The 7464-nt window shown below is 30.1% G+C and overlaps 1 non-coding gene across 1 annotated transcript; it reads left to right on the forward strand.

Annotated features, from left to right (window-relative positions):
• Positions 1-3041: 3041 nt before the first annotated feature.
• TRNAE-UUC lies at positions 3042-3113 on the forward strand. Its single transcript has one exon. It is a non-coding gene; the product is annotated as a tRNA-Glu (tRNA).
• Positions 3114-7464: the final 4351 nt, after the last annotated feature.

Here is a 7464-nt window from a genome sequence, read left to right on the forward strand (position 1 = left end):
ATAGCTTTTCTTTAGACCGACTATTTTTCACATGAACAATTCTTATTATTTTCTCATACTCATTACCTCATGCATACCCACAATTTGGCCAAATAATTATCTTCCTTTGGACCGATAATTATCCACATAAATTCATGAATATGCAAATCTTATATTTCATAATTAAACCGATCTAGATAATAGAGACTACTTTGGCGACATATTACTTTTGAGCAATTCAATCGAAAATATAAGACACTATAATATAATAATATTATTGTACAAAAATAAAGGAGGAAGAATACCATATAGTCTTTACCAATATTCACTTAATAATTGCATACACATAATACAATTAAAGCTACATAAACATATAAATATCACTAAATATCATCATTCAAATTTAAATTTAAATTCACTAAAATATCAATCAAATTTAAATTTAGTCCACAACATGATTAATCAAATTTAAATTAAATCGACAATATTTTCACTTAAATTAAAACCGAATTCACAAAATTATCAATTAAAAATCTTGATTTTAAATTCACTAAATTATCAATAATTAATATCAAGAATCATCGGCAAGATCAAACAAAAACCGCCGGTAAAATCAAATAGATTGTTTTATTCCGAATAGATGTTAGATTGAAAAAATTGGATTGATTAATTATTAACAAAATTGAGTAATCAGTTCTTGGTCTTGAATCTACCAAACTCATCGATTAAAAGAAAAAAAAAAACTGTGTAAGAACACAAATTGCCTACCCAAGAACTTGCACAAATTGCAAAAAACATTGAAAAATAAAATTGAAATAAAAATTGTGTTCATGCCAATTTTCGATCACATTACAATGCTAAAAAACACAAATCAGATTGCAAAAGAACACAAATCCGCAAGAAAAAAATCTGAACATTCTGTTCAATATTTTTTTTCTTTTTCTTTTTCTTTTAAATAATCTTTAAATTCTTTAATCAAAAATCAAAATCCCAATGGAAAACAAACTTAAACCAATAATCCAAATGAAATTCACTCTCTCACTTGTTAGCATAATCACTTTAAATCTATATCAAATAGATTTAACCCTAGGATCATTTATGCTAAATTGTCATGAATAAATAACATACCAGATTCCGTTGTGATTAATGATAGCTTCAAGATGACGATGATTTTAAGATGACTATAGTCTTCCTCAACCAAAACTCTCAATATTTTTAGTGGGATCTCTCTCTAAATAGAATTTAAGAAAAACTGAGTGCTTATTGTTTTGATAGATCGGGGACCATAGTCTAAGATCTCTTTATATATTAGTTCAATTAGGGTTCCTATTATAATTAACTAGGAATGAACTTCTACACTCATTAAATACATATTCAATTAGGAATCTAGGGTCTTAATTAATTAGATCGAGTCAATCTAATAAAATAAGCCAATAGAATAAATTATTAATCCACGTACATAATTCATACTTTAATTAAACATATTATTATTTAAATATGTCTAACGATCAAAAAGTAAAATCAATTAGGTCTAGTTTGAATAAAACAAAATTATAGTGTTGTGTAATTATGAAGAGATTTGTTGTCCTAACACATATAATTTGTTATTTCCCTTACATTTTAGTCTAAACTTTCCCATTCAGTGAGACTACCATTTTTTTAATATTGGACATAGTGTAAGGTTTTTTTTTTTTTTTCTTTTTCTTTTTTACCCAACTTGAATACCTATCAACGATAATTAATGAAAATTTTTATAGAGAAAAAGAATCAAAACATTAAGGAAATATGGGATGTTAAAAAAATCCGACAATTCGAACAATTTGGACTATCCAACTCAAACGATAAGGATTAGGTTCTATTAGTTTTGTTCTTAGGTTGGATTTGATTGAACTTTTTCTATTTTTAATAGGTTGGATTGCGTCTCGAATTGGCTAAATAAAAATTTGGGATCACCCAACCTAACCCGAATTATATATATATTGTTTAAAGTTTGACTAATTTGAGTTAATGAATTTAGGAATTTTCAATATTTTTCTTTTAAAATTGTTATGATGTTTTCATTTCTTGAAAGCTTTGTTTTTAATTTTCGAATTTTATGAGATTTTAGTTATTGGCCATGTGTTGCAGATAAATTTAAATTAATCATGAAAAAAAAAATTGTAAGCCGACAACCAACCTGAATTTAAGGATTGGGTTGGATTGAAGATTTTATTTTGGGTCTTTTAGGTTGCAAACTCAACCAATCCGAATTTTTAGATTGGTTAAAAAAATACCTTCAATTCAATTCAACCCAACCCAACCCAACCCAACCCAACCCATGTACAACTCTAAAGGAAAATTTGAATGTTTTAGATATTTAGAAGTTTTATTGATATAAAATATAGAATCTCGACGAAAAAGTTAGAGGTTTAAATCTTCCATCCTATATAATGTAACTAAAAAAGAAAGGTATGGATGAATGCTCTTGGAGTAGTTGGTCTGGCCCTGAACGGTCTCAACTGGATCAATAGCTTTGTTTTCCACCAGAAACTAATCTTCTAGCTCAATGATTAAATCATCTTTTAAGGTACAAAATCTTCATCATTTGTTGTAAATAATAATAATAAGGAAACTTTAAATGCTTAGGATGATTCTATATAATTTATAGGAGCCTAAAGATTTTGAATATCTTCCCTTCAAATGAGGTAATACATATAAATTATCGTTGACTATAATTTAAGCATAAATTATTACAAAATTATTGTCCTTAATAAACCGAATATGACTTACTAAGTAATATTTAGGTTAAAATAGTAATGTATCTATTACTTTGAGTTTCATTTTATTTTAGTTTCTCTATTTGAATAAATCTTAAATCAAGTTAAATTCAATATGGTAAATAATAATAATAATAATAATAATAATAATAATAATAATAATAATAATAATAATAATAATAATAATAATAATAATAATAATGTAGAAGAGGCAAGACATAATATAAACATATTTTTAAAAGTTTTATTAAAGGAATGATACTACATAACGATGTAAAGAATGTATTTTGCGTACCCTAGCATGTGGCGTTTGTAGTCCAACGGTTAGGATAATTGCCTTTCAAGCAATAGACCCGGGTTCGACTCCCGGCAAACGCATTAATCAACAATTTTTTCCTTCTTAGTTCTTATTCTGACTTTTTTTCTTTTTTTCTTTTTTTTTTCTTTTTTTTGGAAAATTGTATCAAATGGCATTTTTAACATATATCTTAGCATCCATATCATCCTTTTTTTAAATTGCAAATATGGTAAATATATATAAATAAAATATAAAAAAAAAAATTTAGATTTTATTTGCTGTAGAATTTTTTTCTTTATTCTAAAATTATCCTCACAAGGTATATTTCCCAAATGTTCATAGTGTGAATTGTCTCTTCCCACGTTTTCCTTCTCCCTCAGCATCCAAGTTTTTGTAACCAGTTGTAAGAATTGCAGTCAATTCCTCTCGTGTTGTGCATTCAACTTTCTCTCGTGTTTTCGAGTTTCTCAAGTTTTGATTTCTACTTTCTCAGTCAATTTATGGATTTCTTTTTTTCGAAATCAAAGCTGAGAAATTCGAATTTGTAAATGGTTGTTACAACAACCAACACTAGAAATCGTGCTCAATTGGTTCGGATTATATTTTGATTTCAAATTTGTCAAGTTTGTTTTCGAATTTCTCAGGTTTCAATTATGTTCTTATTTCAAATATGTTAGATTTTGATTTCTAATTTCTCAGTCAATTTGTAGAGTTTTTTTTTAGAACAAACATGTGATTTTCAATTTTATGGATGGTTTGTTTTAAAAAACAAACCTGGTATTTTTGGAATTTGTGGAGGGTTTGTTTTCACATATGTCATTATCGATCTCGATTCTCTTATTTTTAGTATCAAATATCTTAGTAAATTTGGAATAGAGAAGAATTTCTCAGTTTGTGGAGGGTTGCTTTCGAATTTCTCAGTTTCTACCTTCTCTGTTTGTGATTTTTTTCACAAATAGAGAAGAATGATACTGTATTTTACTCTAACATTGCTATCTGATTTCTATTTGATAATACGTAGTTTGTGTTTTTTTTATCTAATTGACATCTGATTTCTACTTAGTATTTAGTAGTTAGTGATTTCTATTTGATTGTCATGTGACAGCTATCTTTTGTATTATTTACTAATATATCAATGTAAGTTATATCATTGTGTTTGTTATCTGATTTCTATTTGATTTCCATGTGATTACTTTCTAATGGCAATCAGATTACGATATTGAGTTATATATTTATTTTATTTTATTTTATATTTTTGCAGCATTATGTAGTTATAGTTAACTTTCAATAGTCGTTTTCATAGTGGTCAATGAGATGATCGACAATGCTATGTAGGTTACAAAACCATCGATGTTTTGGTTGAGGAAGCAATGTTGTTTTATTCTGTTGTTAACTTCATATAGAAGGAACTTCAGCTTCATTCATCTATTGAGCTCTCAGTTTTATTGAACTTAGGTAGTATTGGGGTTCAACATATTGTTAAGATTCTTGAAGATAATGATGTATGTTGGTTTTCTGACTGTGGTAAGGATGAGTTTACGAAATATCCTTTAGTTGCTCATGTTGTGAATATGCTTTTAGAGGTTTCAGTTGCTTCTCCTTATTCTACAAGTGAATTAGAAGTTCTTAGAGATTTTCATATCAACATATGTCATCTGCATTGTCAATGAAGAAGAATGACTTGTATGCTAGTAAGCAAATTTTGTTGAAGTCATTTCAGTTCATAACTGTTAGAATAATTTTGAGTTTAGAATTTTAAGGTAAAAATAAAAAATGTGTTGAGTTGAAATGTACTCAAGATGGTTATCAATAGTTTGTTAGAACATCATGTTATAAAAGTAGTGAATTATGAATGATTTAAATGTATATTAGTGAACATAATTGTTCTTTGATGGTTCGTGCTTCTCATAGATAGGCATCTTCACAGTTTATTAGTCATTGTATGGTTGAAAACTTTAGATATATCTATGATCATTCAACACCAAAGGATATAATACATCATATGCGAATGAATTATGAAGTTGTTGTTAGTTATTATAAAGCTTTGAGAACAAAAGAATCCATTATGAAGATATTGAAAGGAGATGCTGGTGATTCTTATGGCTTGATTCCCAAGTTCTTTTTGAAGTTAAAAGAAATGAATCTAGGTTTTTCTTTTCAATTACTTTGGTATGATATTGATCAATTTTACTATAACCAGTCAGTAATCAATTAACTAATATACTTATTAATTAGTATATCAGTGAACAACTTGTACGTATACGAAGTGTTTTATTTTTTCTCCTCTTTTTTGTAGGGTTATTTACTGAATATAAATTATATTCAAACGATCATTTTAAATATTGCTTCATGGCTATGGGGTTATCAATTGAAGGTTGAACATATTGCAGATCAAATATTTCTATTGATGAGATATTTTTAAAGTGCCAATTTGCTGAAACGTTATTGACTGCATCAACGATGGACGGTAATAGTAATATTTTCCCTCTTGCTTTCAGTATAGTAGATTCAGAAAATGATGCCTCTTGGAAGTAGTTTTTTAAGAAGTTAAAAGTTTGTTTCGGAGATTGGGAGAGATAAGTTATTGTATCTGATAGACATATAAGCATTTCAAAAGCCGTTTTAGATGTGTTTCCATTGGCTCAATATTGTGTTCGTATGGAACATCTCTTGAATAACTTGAGGCTTTTATTCAAAGATTCTACAATAGAAAAAGTTTTTCGCTAGTGTGCAAAATCATATACAATAGATGATTTTGAGTTGTATATGAGATGGATGGAGTTAGTATACCCATCTATTAGAGAATATCTTAAGAATGTTAGGTTTGAGAGGTGGGCCCGTTTCTACTCTAAGCAAATAAGATACCAAATGATATACAATAGATGATTTTGAGTTGTATATGAGATGGATGGAGTTAGTATACCCATCTATTAGAGAATATCTTAAGAATGTTAGGTTTGAGAGGTGGGCCCGTTTCTACTCTAAGCAAATAAGATACCAAATGATGACAACTAATAATTCCAAGAGTTTGAATTCAGTGTTGAAAAATGATAGAAATTTACCTATCGCTTCACTACTTGATGCAATCAGAGATTTACTTCAACTATGCACTACAACAAAATTTACATTTCTTGACACTACTTGATGTTTCTTTGAAAAAAACGTCAAGTAATGACCTTTTAGAAAAAAAAATATCAAGTAAAAGGGTTAAAAAAGTGGAGATTGACGAAATGTTTTAGATATTTTCATGCGATCCATTACTTGACACGTTTTTCGTGTCAAATAATATAAGATCTTACTTGACATGTTTTTCGTGTCAAGTATAAGAAGCTTTTACTTGACATATTTTTCGTATCAAGTAAAATATAAAAATAATATTTTTTTAATCTTTATTTTTTTCCCTTCCCTCTCCCATTTTTATTTTCCTCTCAAATTTGGTTTCCCTCCTACCAAAATTATTATTTTAAAGTTAAATGTCCTAGACCAAAATTATTATTTTTAAATTGGAAGGGAAGGGTTGCTTTTGGAGATTTGGGGGAAATGAATTTAATAGAATGAAATGGAAAAGTTTTCCCCTTTTTTCCTTCTTTCTTCTTTTTATTTCCCTCTCTCTCGGTTCACCCTCACGCCGTCAGACCTTTCCCCCCAAATCTTCATCTTCTTCGTCCTCTACCCAACCCCTTCACGCTGCTCGTTGCCCTTCGTTGCTGTCGTCGATCGTCAAACCCGCCGCCGTCGAGAACTCCATGACCGGTGGGGGATCTAGTGGGTAAAGAGAATCATGAATTTTTTTTAGTTAATTTTGGTTTATCCACTTGATTTTGGTTATAGTGTAGAAAATAACAAGGAATTTAAATGGTCTTATTGGGTTTTTTTTTTTTTTAAATTAAAAGTCCAATGGTATTCTGGTAATTATAGGCAAAGAACTTTTTTTTAATTAAACCCATCTTCTTCGTTAACTCTGGAAATTTCATGAGACTCCTAGAGGAAAAAAAGGGGCAGCCGATTTTTTTTAAGGCACACAAAGAGTGGCAGCCGTAATTTGGAAGAAAGGAGAAGCACGCGAGTGTGTGTGGTTCGTCCGGCGAGTTTGCAGACTAGTGGGCGGCAGAGATTCCGTTCTCGTCCAGCGAGTTCGACAGTGAGTCGGCGTCAAGTGCTGTCTGGCGCGGGTACTCGTCATTCGCAGGTGGGTGTCCGACGACGTGGTGTCCGCGCAGGTGTCCGATCCGGTCTGGGCAGCGCCTTGCTTCCGGTGGGTTTCGTAGGTTCGCCGGTCGTCAGTGACAAAGAGAGACGGGCGGGTCTGTGCGTGATTACACTGGTTAGAGGCGTTGGTTGCAGTGCACTCGATTTGGGCTTTTTTTTTCAGCAGGTTGTTCTCAGTATCGGAGGCGACATCGTGTGCAGATCTCTCGATATCAATTCAAA

Source organism: Benincasa hispida, chromosome 2 (assembly GCF_009727055.1).
Source record: "Benincasa hispida cultivar B227 chromosome 2, ASM972705v1, whole genome shotgun sequence".
NCBI lineage: Eukaryota > Viridiplantae > Streptophyta > Magnoliopsida > Cucurbitales > Cucurbitaceae > Benincasa > Benincasa hispida.